The 16,749-nt window shown below is 42.6% G+C and overlaps 1 protein-coding gene and 3 pseudogenes across 13 annotated transcripts in view; all 4 read left to right on the top strand.

Moving 5' to 3' along the window:
- LOC114601412 (protocadherin gamma-A5) overlaps positions 1–16,749 on the top strand; it is a 315,625-nt gene that overhangs the window by 193,635 nt on the left and 105,241 nt on the right. The window lies entirely within an intron of this gene.
- Positions 2,382–5,858, top strand: LOC114601114 (protocadherin gamma-B1 pseudogene; annotated as a pseudogene).
- LOC144328757 (protocadherin gamma-B5 pseudogene) lies at positions 6,194–10,313 on the top strand (annotated as a pseudogene).
- On the top strand, positions 13,727–16,530 carry LOC144328778 (protocadherin gamma-B5 pseudogene; annotated as a pseudogene).

Genomic DNA, 16,749 nt, shown 5'->3' with positions numbered 1-16,749 from the left:
TGCAATGCTTAACCCATCGTTTTAACGTAGGAGGTCATGTGTAATGTGTATCTTTGAACTCCACAGATGCTTTTACTTTAATCTTTTGGAGGTGTAAATTGTGCAGCATGTTCTCAATGCTGCCTCTGTGGACAGTTGGGATGGGCATGGTGGCACCATCTCTAGACCTCTGTTTTGGCATGGCAGTATCTGGCCTTCTCCTTCTAGCTTCAAACAAGGCAGGACCCATCAGTTCCCAGTTGGCGCTGAATGGTAGTATTTTGTTCTTGTTGCTAAATTGGCCGAATGAGAGGATGAATGACAGGAGCTTTCTCATCTGCTAGGCATTCAATAATTAAAGACTGGCTGTATTTGGACCCCAGCCAGTCTTTTTAAATGTGCCACAACTGGCAAGTACTATGTAGGTTAAAAAGCATAAGGATCCTATAGTGAGCAGCCCAAGACCTGAACGGAGAGTTACCGAAACCAACCTTCATGGCATTCTTACTAGTTTGAGGAAATCTGGTGATGGCAATTACTCGTCTGTACTGATGACCTCATTGACTCTAGCACTTACTGGCTCAGGGCTGATGATACCTAAAGGTCCTCATTTGCACTCAGTGGAGCTGGGGGTGGGCACTGAAGAGCAAAGACCAGTTTCAATATTGATCCAATACTTGGACCCTGGGGGTTGGGCATCAAAGGAGAAATGTCATCCTACTTCTGTGGTAGTTTGTCTGTCTTTGGTCCCCACCATGCACACAGGCACTATGGCAGTGGCCACATCCTGCGATATGACTTTGACTGACTGGCTAAAGCAAGTGAGGGTAGCTGATGGGTCTCAAACCCTCAGTGAGTTAGGGACTTTCTCTGCATGTGAACACCAGTTCTGGTGGATTGAGCAGACAAAACCAATAGTGGGCTCAGCAATCAAGAAGTTGGTTACTGCACATGCCGTAGAGGGAAGTGAGTGGCAGATCACTTCCTCTTCAACCTGGGAAGGTAACACATTTAGGGGAAGGAAAACTCTGATCCAAAACTCTGCTGCCTTGCAGGCTATCTTCATGAGAAGAGAAAGCTAAGGAGTACACCCTACACAAATCCAGAGTGTAGTCCGTAAGACAGTTGGATGTCATCTGTTAATAATTTATAATTAATCCTTGATTGTGTAACAATCTAATGAGCACTTGTTTGTATCTATTATGTCTAAGTTTACTTCACCCCTAAAAGCTGGGCCATTTTGTTGTTGTCTCCCAACTTGTTGAGATAAGATGTCTGCTGTTTCTCTCCCTCATCACTATTCATCCTGTAGATAGTTTCTGCATGAATGAAGCATTTGAACTCAAGAAACTGAAAGTGATTATTCCAATCTGATTCATGCTGAAAGGTCTGCTAACAATGGGCAATTATGCACCAGCAGAGTGGCACTAACATCACTTTGTGGGTGGAAACCAGTGGAGGCCATCCAGGCCATGCAGAGGAAGTTAACGTGTGTGTGTGTGTGTGTGTGTGTGTGTGTGTGTGTGTGTGTGATTCAAGCTGCATACTCAGGATCCCTTACATACTATTGGCTTACAAAAAACCTATAATGTTATTGTTCTGTGTAAAGAAGAGGGTGATGAGCCATACCTGTGAGTCTGTGAAGTAGATGTGCAAGGTCAGAAACACACATCCCACAGTAAATTAAGTTAACACTAGAAATCAGAAAGCTATCTACCATGACTGAATTACTGGAGCACATGGAGAACGATGGCAAAGTTGAGAGCTGCTAAATAAATCTATTGAAGGGGATGTCTACACAAATAGACGAATAATTTGAGCACTAATACGGGGCGAGATGACAAAACTAAGCATGAGATGTGGGACTAATTTCAGTGATAAGCGATGTAATACAAGATGCCTCCTTAGGATATGCACTCAAACACAGGAAGATACATACCTCTAAAAGCAGACATTCTTGTGTCTAAGGTTCATGTGAAGGCCTAACTATAGGCAATAATACATTTTCCTCCATTTCTTAATAGTCCCATACTATAAATGATAATGTTTAATTGTGCAGCCTGTTATTCCATTTTTGTCAGCAGCACTGCAAATTAATAAGCTTGGAAATAATTGTAAATATCTCTATCAACATAGAGTAAAAAATTAACCTGCAAAATATCAAGATTGGGGTGAAAATTAAAGCTAGTAAAGAAGGTTCACATATTCTGTTTAAAAGCCTGCCTTGAGCCATCACATATGAACACCAGCAGAGAACCTTCTGTGACATGTATTGGGGAGAAAAATCACTGGAAAAAAATTGCAGTTCTCTGCTTCAGACTCACAGTGTCACTGTTGGACAAGGCGGCAATCCAAGGGCAGCTGAAGTTCCACTGATGCTTTCTGCAGAGAGATCTCTTTGTCCCAAACTGCACATCGGGAATACCAGCAGACGCTGGAAAAAACGTTTCAGCTGAGAAAGAAAAAAGAAAACATTGCAGCATATACAAATTAAGCCAAAGGATCCAGTTCTTTTTTTACTGGGCAAAAAAAAATCTCCTGTCTTGGTGGAAATCTGAAATCCTGTGCTCATCAAAGAGAAGAGGAAAATGAAGATGAGAGGAATCCTTCATGGAGAGAGCTTTCAAACACCAGGAAGGCATATTACCCTTCTGATATTATCATCTTTGTTCTGTGGAGCAGTTTTGGAAGAGGTTCACTATTCCATCCCTGAGGAGATGGCAAAGGGGTCTTTGGTGGGAAATCTTGCCAAGGATCTAGGACTGAATGCCAGAGAACTGAAGAAAAGAAACCTGCATATCATTTCTGAAGGTAAAAAGCCATATTTCACTATCAATGCTGAAAATGGAAACCTGTATGTAAATGAAAGGATAGATCGTGAGGAAATATGTGGGGACAGTGTGCACTGTCTGATTAATTTTGAAGCTGTGATTGAAAATCCTTTGAATGTTTTCCATATTATTGTAGCAATTCAGGACATTAATGATAATGTGCCACAGTTCTTAAAGGAAATCATGAGGCTTGAAATTGTTGAATCCACATTACCAGGTACAAGATTTCATATTGGGAAAGCTGAAGATCCTGATATTGGGATTAATTCTCTCCAGAATTACCAGCTAAGTCCAAATCACTATTTCGTTCTAGACATACGACAGAGAGAAGATGGCCATAAATATGTAGAATTGGTGCTGCAGAAACCTTTGGATCGGGAAAGTGAGCACTCCCTTCAGTTGATCCTTACGGCCCTGGATGGGGCTGAAACCAGAAAAACTGGGACTGCCCAGATATGGATTAATGTCACAGATGCCAATGACAACCCACCAGTTTTCGCTCAAGAGGTTTATACAATTAGCCTGAGGGAAAATTCCACTGCGGGGTCCCCCATACTGCAAGTGAAAGCCTCTGATAGGGATGAAGGTGTGAATGCCCAAATTCATTATACATTTAGTAATATTCCAGAAAGAGCCTACCAAAAATTTGACCTAAATCCACAAAATGGAATAATTACAATTAAAGAAGCCGTTGACTTTGAGGAAACAGAAAAGTACACTATGACCGTTGAAGCAAGAGATGGGGGAGGATTAGTGGCTCACTCTAATGTTGATATAAAGATTATAGATGAGAATGACAATGCTCCAGAAATCATTCTAGCCTCCTTATCTTCTCCAATTCCTGAAGATTCTGTTCCTGGAACAGTAATAGCTCTCATCAACGTAAAGGATAGGGATTCTGGAGAAAATGGAAAAATTATGTGCCACTTACAAAGTAATGTACCATTTAAAATAGTGTCAACAACTAAGAACTACTATAAAATCCTCACAGAAAGTCCATTGGACAGAGAAAAAGCCTCAGGATACAACATCACAATCACGGCCACCGACAAAGGTAACCCCCCTCTCTCCTCCAACAAAACCATCTCCCTGCAGATTTCAGATATCAATGACAACCCCCCTGCCTTTGAAAAATCAACCTACAGTGTCTTTGTGCCAGAAAACAATCCCTCAGGTGCCTTCATTTTTGCCCTCAAAGCCTCGGACCCGGATCTGGACCGCAACTCCCGTATCACTTACTCCATCCTCAACAGCAACATGGAGGAGCTACCTCTCTCCTCTTACGTCTCCATCAACTCTGAGACGGGAACTATCTATGCACAGCGCTCCTTTGACTATGAGCAGTTCAGGGAGTTTCAGATCCAAGTGAAGGCCCAAGATGGCGGCTCTCCCTCTCTCAGCAACAACGCCACCCTGTGGGTGTACATTTTGGATCAGAACGATAACAGCCCTCGCGTTCTGTATCCTTTCCCAGGTGCTGAGGGCTCTGCCTTGTTTGAGATGGTTCCTCACTCGGCAGAGTCAGGCTACCTAGTGACCAAAGTGGTGGCTGTGGATGCGGACTCTGGGCACAATGCCTGGCTTTCCTACCAAGTGCTTCAGGCCACGGAGCCGGCCCTTTTCAACATCGGGACCCACACGGGAGAGATCAGGACGTCACGAGCCCTTCTGGAGAAAGATGCTGTGAAACAGAAGCTGGTCATCTTGGTGAAGGACAATGGGAAGGCTCCGCTCTCAGCTACTGTGGTCCTCAACCTCGTGGTTGCCGAGAACTTCCAAGAGGCACTTCCGGAAATGACTAGGCAATCCAGTGACACAGAACATCATTCTGACCTCCAGTTTTACTTGGTGCTGGCTTTGGCATTGATCTCATTTTTATTCCTCCTGACAGTGATACTGGTCATTGTCATGAAACTTCGACAATCAGGAAATCCCAAATTATTCCAATGCTTTGAGCCTAATGCTTTTTCTAAGGCGCAGGTCATATTTCCAACAAACTATGAAGAAGGAACTTTACCTTATTCCTACCAACTCTGCCTATCGTCAGAGATGAGGAAAGAGCAGATCTCTTTCCCCAAACCCCATATCCAGGTGGCAGAAAACTTGCTATGCAATGATAGCTCTCAGGTGGTTCTTGTGGATGGCAACTGTGAGGATGCCAATGCCAAAGAGGAGGTTGGCGAACAGGTAAGCTTTGCTTTCAGAAGCTAAGGTGTTGGCACCACAACCTTGCTTCATGTATGAGTAAAACTTGTATTTTTAGCTGTCTTCCTCTTAACTGCCTGATTTACTAAATGAAAGAACTTTAAAAAATCAGATTATATTACTAGCACCAGCTGTTCAGACTGTAGAAAACTTTTTTTACAAGTAGTCTACAAATTGCAACGACAGAGGCAAATTCAATGCTGAGTCTGAAAATGACGTTCAGGTGAGTCTTCATGAATTATGGAATTTATATCCTGTTCTACCTTCTAGTAATTTTCTTCCTGTATATTATTGAAATATCACTATCATTATATACTATAGTTATTTTTTAGTTCCTCCTAGAGGTTAAATATGTGGATTTGTACTTCGTTCACTCACATAGTTTATTCATCCTGTTCTAATTCAAGTTAACTGAAAAATGTGTAAAACATGAAAGCTTCCTATTTGTTCATAGTAGATCTTTTGGAGTGTTTTGAACTTCTCTGGAAGATTCATGTAGAAAGAACTTGTATGAAATGCAGAATGCTCAGAAAAGGGCAACTAAGATGGTCAACTTCTTTATTCGGGGGAAAATGCAATGCTTAACAATATTTAGTTTAGATCAAAGACAAGGGAAAAGCGATATGAGAGAGCTGGTCCTTCTAGTGCCACATTTCAACCACATCTACAGGACAGCAAGTAATTTAAGTGGGAGGTGCAAGGCAACCAATGCTAGGATGCAACATTTTTGTGGGGCATGTCCTGAAATGAAAGGTTCCAGGTAGATATAATAAGGGAAGCTGAAATAATAACAGGATACACTTTATCAACGGTTATTCTGATTGTTTTATTCAGTTGTATTAAGGGTTTAATACTAGCAGAGTATTAGTCCAAGACTTATTAACTATAGCAAGAACAACTATTTGGTATAAGTTGAGTGGAGTGTGTGGTTAAGAACACCAGCTTTACAGGAGTGGATTATTAGAGTATGGGATATTTTATCTATCGTTAAACTAATGAATATGTTACAGATGGGTAGCCGTGTTGGTCTGCCATAGTCAAAACAAAAAAATTTTTTTCCAGTAGCACCTTAAAGACCAACTAAGTTAGTTCTTGGTATGAGCTTTCGTGTGCATGCACACTTCTTCAGAAGAAGTGTGCATGCACACGAAAGCTCATACCAAGAACTAACTTAATGAATATGGTAAGAGTCAGAGTGGGGAGACTGATAACATTGTGGTGGAAAAATAGAACATTTTCATACTTAATTTGTGCAATAAGGTTCAAGATAATACAGACTCACACACAGTTAGAAGCTTTATAAATTGGTATGCTTTCTTTGAGTGTATAATATAAAACTATTGAAACTTGTATCCAGCCATTATTTTTATTTATATAGAACAATCACACATACTTTACACATTTTAATAAATAAATAACTTATGGGAATTGCTCCCACAAAAAGCTGTGATGGCCACTAACCTGGATGCCTTATAGACAACTTCATGGTGGCCGCAAGTCATGCTGACTATATCCCGTCAAGTAGTAGAAGCAGGATGCCTCCAAAGGCCACAGTGGGAGACAAGTTGCTTAACAAGAAAGGCCTTGGGTCTGATCCAGCAAGGCTCTTCTTATGTTGTTACATTTTAATGAAAGGAATTGTGTGCCCTGATGTTGTGTGATAGACTGATGGACAAAGGACTATAAGTGTGTTAAAGTGAGGCAATGCTCTGCTGGTGATCCCTTGGCTATGTAGCTTCCATTCAACGGGGTTCAATTTCAGTGGGATAGACATCAAGGCAAAACATGTTTTCAATAGGCTGTATATCTCCAGACTGGGTTTTGAGTCTTGTGAGCTGTTGTGCGCAGCAATCAGAGGAGTTGTTGCTTTAATGTGTACAAACTGAAAGCAAATAACTTGAAATTTGCTAAAGGGAAAGTACTGTACATTGCACAACATGGTTTTCCTTGCAGTTCCTTGAGTGGTCCTCTAAGTGTCAGTGTTGGCCAGTATGAGAGCCAGAGAGAGGATAGAGATCCATTGATGCTTCCTAGACTGCAGTAACTCCCATCACTGCTATTCAGATCAGGCCAGCTGAAGAGCACAGTGACGGAACTCTTGCAGAGAAGGAAAAATCTCTTTTGCTTTGCACAAATATAAGAATAAGGCAGTTTATTCTTCCTCGGTGATACCTCATGTTGTTTCCTTCATCACTGTGAGAGCTTGAGCATAGGAAACTGAGAAAAGGAAGCAGCCTGTTTTTGAGAGAACCAGCCAGATGGAGAGAAGGCACCCAGGGAATGGCAGGGCACTCACAAGGCAAGTACTGCTTCTCTCTCTATTGTCTTTTACCTGTTGGGCTGCATCAGAGCAGATTCATTATTCAACCCCGGAGGAGATGGCAAAGGGTTCCGTTGTGGGGAACCTCGCCAAGGACCTGGGACTGAGCACCAAAGAACTAAAACATCGCAATCTGCACACTGTGTCTGTGGCTAAAATGCAGCATTTCAGTATCAATGCAGAGAATGGAAACCTCTATGTAAATGACAGGATTGATAGGGAGGGGATATGTGGCAAAAATCCACTTTGCTTTGTTCAGTTTGAAGTTGTGGTAGAAAACCCGCTGAATGTTTTCCATGCAACAGTAGAAATCCAGGATGTTAATGATAATGCACCCCAGTTCCTCAATGGCAACATCAACTTGGAGACAGGAGAACAAACCTTGCCTGGGGCCCGCTTTCTCCTTGGGAAAGCGGAAGATCCTGACATTGGGGTGAACTCTCTCCAGGATTACCAGCTGAGCTCCAATCAGTATTTCTCTTTGGAAGTTAGAGAGAGAAAAGATGGAAATAAATATGCTGAATTGGTGTTGCAGAAATCTTTGGATCGGGAAAAAGAACAAACCCTTCACTTAGTACTTACCGCAATGGATGGGGGTAAGCCTAGGAAAACTGGAACCGCCCAGATACGGATTAATATCACCGATGCCAATGACAACCCTCCCATTTTCACTCAAGAGGTGTACAAGGTCAGTTTGAGTGAAAATGCTCCTATTGGGTCCACGGTGCTCCAGGTCATAGCCTCTGATGATGATGAAGGTTCATATGCTCAAATCAGGTATTATTTCAGCAACATACCAGCAACTTCCCAAGAGAAATTCAGTCTAGATCCCATTGGTGGCATAATCACCCTCTTGGAGCGACTGGATTTTGAGGAGAACGATGAATATACTATGACGGTTGCTGCAAAAGATGGTGGAGGATTGGTGACTCATTGCAATATTGAGATAAGGGTTCTTGATGAGAATGATAATGCCCCGGATGTGACCTTAACCTCCATGTTCAGCCCAGTTCCTGAAGATTCACCATCTGGAACCTTAATTGCTCTGATCAATGTAAATGACAAAGATGCCGGTGATAATGGAAAAGTTACCTGCTATTTAAACAGTGATTTGCCCTTCAAGATTATTTCCTCATCTAACAATTTCTACAAACTTCTGACAGTCAGCCCTTTGGACAGAGAAAAAACTCCTGCATATAATATTACAATCACAGCCACTGACAATGGAACTCCCCCACTGAACACCCATAAAGTCATCTTACTACAGATATCTGATATCAATGATAATGCCCCTACCTTTCAGAAGCCATCCTACAGCATCTATGTGCCTGAAAACAATCCTTCTGGTGCCTCCATTTTCACCATCAAAGCCTCTGATCCCGATATGGACCAGAACTCACGGATCACATACTCCATCCTCAACAGCAACATTGAGGAGCTTCCCATCTCCTCCTATATCTCCATTAATTCTGAGACCGGCACCATCTATGCCCAGAGATCCTTCGACTATGAACAATTCAGAGACTTTCGGGTGCAAGTGAAGGCCCAAGATGGGGGTTCTCCCCCTCTCAGCACCAATGTGACCGTCAGAGTGTTTGTTCTTGACAGGAATGATAACAGCCCTCGTATCCTGTCCCCCTCACAAGAAGCCAAGGGCTCAGCCTTGTTTGAGATGGTGCCTCGTTCGGCCGAGGCAGATTATCTTGTCACCAAGGTGGTGGCCGTGGATGCAGATTCTGGACACAACGCCTGGCTCTCCTACCACCTCACTCAGGCCACTGAGCCGGCACTCTTCACGGTTGGTTCTCATACTGGAGAGATCAGGACCGCCAGGGCCTTTGTGGAGAGAGATGCTGTGAAACAGAGACTGGTCATTATGGTGAAGGATAACGGGCAGCCGTCTCTCTCGGCCACCATGACTCTGAACCTGGTGTTTGCTGAGAACTTTCAGGAGGCCCTTCCGGAAATGAAGAGCCAACCCAGCAGCTCGGAGTATCAGTCTGACCTGCAGTTCTACTTGGTGCTGGCCTTAGCTGTGATCTCCTTCTTGTTCCTCTTGACCGTGATTCTGGCCGTTACAATGAAGCTCCGTCAATCAGGGCATCCCAGGTTCCTACAGTGCTTTGGTCCTGTTCCCCATTCCAAGAATGGTGCCATCTTCCCACCCAACTTTGAAGATGGGACTTTGCCCTATTCCTACCAGCTGTGTCTGTCTTCTGAGACCAGGAAGAATGAGTTTGCCTTCCTGACACCCAGTGTTCAGATGGTAGACAATATTCTTGGCAGTGAGAAACCTGCTGTGCCTTTTACAGGCAACAGTGGAAACAATTTTCATTCTGAGATGGCTAATGGTGAAGAGGTAAGGTTTGTTCTCTGTATTTACATGTGTGGTACACTCTGTAGTTCTTTACCTTTAAGTGACATTGCAATACAACCTTTTATACAGCATATATACCTGCCTTTTAATTTTTCAGTCTTTAGTTAATTTTCCATCTAGATTCATGAATAATCATCTTCTTTATATATAGTAAACAGCTGAGGCTAAACTACCTGTTGCAGGTATAGTCTATTTTCTCCGTTGCATTTTGAGATTTCCAGTTCAATCCTAGCCATATCTACCCAGATGTGAGTCCTCTTGAATTCAGTGTGACTTTCTCTCAGGTAAGAGTGCTTAGGATTTAAGCTTTGGAATTTGAATAGTGGGAACATGAAATTGAATAAAGTAAGATGGGTATATATATTGCTCATTTAATCTTATGAGTGGGTGTGGAATGTGCCGACGTTTTTATTATGTCATTGAGGAGGTGCACTTCTTTCTGTATGGCAGAGGTGTATGCTACTGAGTTCAATAGGGCTTACTCCCAGGTTGTACAGTCGTACCTTGGAAGTCGAACAGAATCCGTTCCGGAAGTTTGTTTGACTTCCAAAATGTTTGAAAACCAAATTGTTGCTTCTGATTGGATGCAGGAAGCTCCTGCAGCCAATCAGAAGTCTCAGAACCCCCATCAGACATTTGGGTTCCAAAAGAATGTTTACAAACCGGATCATTCACTTCCGGGTTTGCGGCATTCGGGAGCCAAAACGTCCGAGTTCCAGGGTGTTCGGGATCTAAAGTACGATTGTATTTCAGCTTTCCAGCATAAGTAGCTTGAACATTAAATAATATAGTAAATGAGGAAGATAATTATTTTCTTCTCATTTAATGACATGGGATGGGAGCAATGTGCTGGTGCTTCTACTTTATAATCATAGTCCCCTTCTTTCTTTCCTTTTAAATCAAGAATGGTCAACTACAACATTCAATTATTGGAGTATAATGTATCATTTTTCACCAGTACTGCGTTTTAGCTACCTGGATTTAAAATAATATGATATGGTTTCACTAGGTCTAAAATTATTTTAATCTAGGATATACTAGAGATCTTGCAGAAGTCTGAGTAGGCTAATTGTGGTTCATGTTGAAGAACATTGTACAAAGTACTTTGACATCATGGTTCAGATCTAGAGTTTCCCTGTTTCATATAACAGTGAGGATTGAATTTCACTGATCAAATTGTTGGTATTTAATTGAGCATTGGATGCAATGCTTAACCCATTGTTTTAATGTAGGAGGTCATGTGTAATGTGGATGCAACCTTTTTATGTGTATCTTTGAACTTTACAGAAGATGCTTTTACTTTAATCTTTTGGAGGTGTAAATTGTGCAGCATGTTCTCAGTGCTGCCTATGTGGACAGTTGGGATGGGCATGGTGGCACCATTCTCTAGACCTCTGTTTGGCATGGCAGTATCTGGCCTTCTCCTTCTAGCTTCAAACAAGGCAGGATCCATCAGTTCCCAGTTGGGGCTGAATGGTAGTATTTCGTTCTTGTTGCTAAATTGGCCGAATGAGAGGATGAATGACAGGAGCTTTCTCATCTGCTAGGCATTCAATAATTAAAGACTGGCTGTATTTTGACCCCAGCCAGTCTTTTTAAATGTGCCACAACTGGCAAGTGCTATGTAGGTTAGAAAGCATAAGGATCGTATAGGGAGCAGCCCAAGACCTGAAAGGAGAGTTACCGAAACCAACCTTCATGGCATTCTTACTAGTTTGAGGAAATCTGGTGATGGCAATTACTCATCTGTACTGATGACCTCATTGACTTTAGCACTTACTGGCTCAGGGCTGATGATACTTAAAGGTCCTCATTTGCACTCAGTGGAGCTGGGGGGGAGGGCACTGAAGAGAAAAGACCAGTTTCGATATTGATCCAATATTTGGACACAGAATGACAACAACTGTTTAATGTGCCTGGCAGAAAAGACAGTTCCTAGCCTCCATCTTGGCATTAAGTATGTCACCACTGAGGTTGTAGAAGTAGTCTTATATGTATATCAGACTTGTATATCGCGACGGGGTGAGCTCCCATTGCTCGGTCCCTGCTCCTGCCAACCTAGCAGTTCGAAAGCATGTCAAAGTGCAAGTAGATATATAGGTACAGCTCTGGCGGGAAGGTAAACGGTGTTTCCATGCACTGCTCTGGTTCGCCAGAAGTGGCTTAGTCATGCTGGCCACATGACCCAGAAGCTGTACGCTGGCTCCCTCGGCCAGTAAAATGAGATGAGCGCCGCAACCCCAGAGTCGGTCACGACTGGACCTAATGGTTAGGGGTTCCTTTACCTTTACCTTTTTTATATCAGACTTGTAAGTAAATAAGTTGTGGCACATAGTCAAATCCATTCACTGTGTCTGGCTTCATGCTAGGGTGTGGAAGCAAACACAGACCACACGTTTTTTTTCTTTTTACCTGTATTGTGTAGTTCAATCATGTTTCAGTATGTGTGATATAAAATCCGCCACCAGGTCAAGTCTAATTGCTAGTGGTCTTCTAGAGTAGAGCGTGGATATTGATTATTTAGCTGGAGATACATTAAAGCCCTTTATGCACAACTAATTGATCATATTTATTTTATAGTTGTAAACTGCTTAGAGGCTGCTTTTGCTGAAGAAATGTGAATTGTGGTTATCTTGGAAGGTATATGTTTTAAGTAGGGTTATGTATATAGTGGGCTGGATCCAGACGTGGCCATACATAGAGCTGAAGCATTGAAATCAACTTGACAAGTTAGCTATTACTGAGTTAAACCACATAGATTTTCGTGGATCAGCTATAACTATGACTAAGGCTGCTATCAAATCCTGGCTTGGGCTTCGTGAGGCATAACAGAGCAATGAGACCACTGCCACACCCGCAGCATTGCTGCTGGTCTGGGCAGAAGGTGGAGGGGCACCTCACTTGGACCCACATCAGGCCCAGTGCCACCACGGGACAGTAGTGGGACTGGCTCCTGTCTCTCCCTGTCCTTGTCCCCTTTCAGAATTTTTCATCAGCTGCCATGAGTGGAGATCCCACTGGCATGACTACTAACCAAGCATACATTTGGCAGAGGGAACAGGCAATTCCGCCCCAGCAGAGTGACCCCCTGTGAGTAGAGTTCAGTGGAGGCTGGTAGGGCTTGGCAGAGGAACAGCTCCAACCAATCCAAACCCTACCACCACCAGCGCAGTGCAAACGATTGCAGGCTAAGTCTGGAGCTAAAGCTGAGTAAAGATCCTCAAATATCCAGGATTTGTCAGAACAGCTACATTCCTTCCCGTGTTATAATACTTACAATGCATAATATTATATAGTATTAGTGCAATTATTCCCATACTGCAGGAAGAGCCTTGAGGGAAGTGTGGCTTACTTAAGGGAACCTGCTGAGTTCATACCAAATGCAAGACACAAACTGCATTACTATTCTGTTTTTTACACTACACCAGCTGAAGACACTTAAAGCACATTGAACACTTGAATTGCACTTAATTCAATTTATAAACAGAGGTTGGATGGCCATCTGCCATGGATGCTTTAGCTTAGATTCCTGCATTGCCGGGGGTTGGACTAGATGACCCCTGGGGTCACTTCCAACTCTTAAGATTCCATCATTCTATCTCTCCTTCCTTGGAGGTTTTTAAAACCTTGAATAAAATAATTTCCTCAATTCTCCCATCGTCTTTTTCTTTATACACCGTAACACTTCATAGAGAAATCCACTAGAGAAGTTCAATTTTTCTCATAAAGAGGTTTACAGATTGATATTCTTGGTAAAAATTGTAAGTGCTTTAAATTGAGGAAATGAATCTATACTATGTTTTTATTGCTTGTTCTTTACTGCAAATACTCCTTTGAAGTTGATTTTTTTTACCTGTTATACTAGTGAAAAGATAACACAAACAAAACACAAATAGTTCTACTTTATAACAGAAGAGGGTTCAAATATCCTGTATCAGAACATAGTTTGAGTCATTAAATATAAATACCACCATGCTATGTCATGAATTAAGAGAGAAAAATCACTGGGAAAAGATTGCAGTTCTCTGCTTCAGACTCACAGTGTCACTGTTGGACAAGGCGGCAATCCAAGGGCAGCTGAAGTTCCACTGATGCTTTCTGCAGAGAGATCTCTTTGTCCCAAACTGCACATCGGGAATACCAGCAGACGCTGGAACAAACGTTTCAGCTGAAAAAACAGAAAACACTGCAGCATATACAAATTAAGCCAAAGGATCCAGTTCTTTTTTTTACTGGGCAAAATAAAATCTCCTGTCTTGGTGGAAATCTGAAATCCTGTGCTCATCAAAGAGAAGAGGAAAATGAAGATGAGAGGAATCCTTCATGGAGAGAGCTTTCAAACATCAGGAAGGCATATTACACTTCTGATATTTTCATCTTTGTTCTGTGGAGCAGTTTTGGAAGAGGTTCACTATTCCATCCCTGAGGAGATGGCAAAGGGGTCTTTGGTGGGAAACCTTGCCAAGGATCTGGGACTAAATGCCAGAGAACTGAAGAGCAGAAACCTGCATATCATTTCTGAAGGTAAAAAGCCATATTTCACTATCAATGCTGAAAATGGAAACTTGTATGTGAATGAAAGGATAGATCGTGAGGGGATGTGTAGAGAGAGCACACACTGCCTTATAGATTTTGAAGCTGTGGTGGAAAAGCCATTGAACGTTTTCCATGTAAGTGTAGCAATTCAGGACATTAATGATAACACCCCACAATTCATAAAGGGCAAAATTGGGCTTCAAATAATTGAATCCACATTGCCAGGTGCCAGATTTCTCCTTGGGAAAGCTCAAGATCCTGATATTGGGATTAATTCTCTCCAAAATTACCAACTAAGTTCAAATCACTATTTCACTGTAGAGATTCAACAGAGAGAAGATGGCCATAAATATGCAGAATTGGTGTTGCAGAAATCTTTGGATCGGGAAAGTGAGCACTCCCTTCAGTTGATCCTTACGGCCTTGGATGGGGGTGAGCCCAGAAAGACTGGGACTGCCCAGATATGGATTAACGTCACAGATGCCAATGATAACCCACCAGTCTTCACTCAACAGGTTTATACAGTTAGCCTGAGGGAAAATTCCCCTCTGGGGACCCCAATACTCCAAGTAAAAGCCTCTGATAGGGATGAAGGTCTAAATGCACATATTAGTTATATTTTTAATAACATCCCAGAAACAGCCCACCAAATATTTGAACTAGATCCACAAAGTGGAACAATTACAATTAAGGAATCTCTTGACTTTGAGGAAACAGAGAAGTACACTATGGCAATAGAAGCAAGAGATGGAGGAGGATTAGTAGCTCACTGTAATGTTGATATAAAGATTATAGATGAGAATGACAATGCCCCAGAAATCATTTTAGCCTCCTTATCTAGTCCAATTCCTGAAGACTCTGTTTCTGGAACAGTAATTGCTCTCATCAACGTAAAGGATAGGGATTCTGGAGAAAATGGAAAAATTACATGCCATCTACAAGGTAATGTACCATTTAAAATAGCATCAATATCTAAGAATAACTACAAAATCCACACAGACAGTCCCCTGGACAGAGAAAAAACCTCAGGATACAACATCACAATCGCGGCCACCGACAAAGGTAGCCCCCCTCTCTCCTCCAACAAAACCATCTTCCTGCAGATTTCAGATATCAATGACAACCCCCCTGCCTTTGAAAAATCAACCTACAGTGTCTTTGTACCTGAAAACAATCCCTCAGGTGCCTCCATTTTTGCCATCAAAGCCTCAGACCCGGATCTGGACCGCAACTCACGTATCACTTACTCCATCCTCAACAGCAACATGGAGGAGCTGCCTCTCTCCTCTTACGTCTCCATCAACTCTGAGACGGGAACTATCTATGCACAGCGCTCCTTTGACTATGAGCAGTTCAGGGAGTTTCAGATCCAAGTGAAGGCCCAAGATGGCGGCTCTCCCTCTCTCAGCAACAACGCCACCGTGTGGGTGTACATTTTGGATCAGAACGATAACAGTCCTCGCGTTCTGTATCCTGTCCCGGGTGTTGAGGGCTCTGCCTTGTTTGAGATGGTTCCTCACTCGGCAGAGCCAGGCTACCTAGTGACCAAAGTGGTGGCTGTGGACGCGGACTCTGGGCACAATGCCTGGCTCTCCTACCAAGTGCTGCAGGCCACGGAGCCGGCCCTCTTCACCATTGGGACCCACACGGGAGAGATCAGGACGTCACGAGCCCTTCTGGAGAAAGATGCTGTGAAACAGAAGCTGGTCATCTTGGTGAAGGACAATGGGAAGGCTCCACTCTCAGCTACTGTGGTCCTCAACCTCGTGGTTGCAGAGAACTTCCAAGAGGCACTTCCGGAAATGACTAGGCAATCCAGTGACACAGAGCATCATTCTGACCTCCAGTTTTACTTGGTGCTGGCTTTGGCATTGATCTCATTTTTGTTCCTCCTGACGGTGATACTGGTCATTGTCATGAAACTTCGACAATCAGGAAATCCCAAATTATTCCAATGCTTTGAACCTAATGCTTTTTCTAAGGCGCAGGTCATATTTCCACCAAACTATGAAGAAGGAACTTTACCTTATTCCTACCAACTCTGTCTATCGTCAGAGATGAGGAAAGAGCAGATATCTTTCCCCAAACCCCATATCCAGGTGGCAGAAAACTTGCTATGCAATGATAGCTCTCAGGTGGTTCTTGTGGATGGCAACTGTGGGGATGCCAATGCCAAAGAGGAGGTTGGTGAGCAGGTAAGCTTTGCTTTCAGAAACAGCATTGCTCCTTATAAGAATAAAACTAATATTTTTATATTTAGGAGTCAATGTTCTAAGAGCTAGGAAAAATGCATAAAAATATACGATTTTCATGATTTTCATCTAACATTAGGATTCCTATGTACAAATTTCCATAGTTGTTTATGCGGTAACTGTGGAGCTGCACATTACATACCTATGTAGAAAATTTAATCTTACCAAGGGAGGTTTAACTGACTTGTTGGTTGTTGGGGCTCTCTCCTTTTCTAGAGAATAAAAACCCACTTCTACACTTACAAGGGA

The sequence above is a fragment of the Podarcis muralis genome, chromosome 8 (assembly GCF_964188315.1).
Source record: "Podarcis muralis chromosome 8, rPodMur119.hap1.1, whole genome shotgun sequence".
Taxonomy (NCBI): domain Eukaryota; kingdom Metazoa; phylum Chordata; class Lepidosauria; order Squamata; family Lacertidae; genus Podarcis; species Podarcis muralis.
The sequence above is the reverse complement of the archived record's forward strand: the minus strand, read 5'-3'. Positions and strand labels throughout refer to the sequence as shown.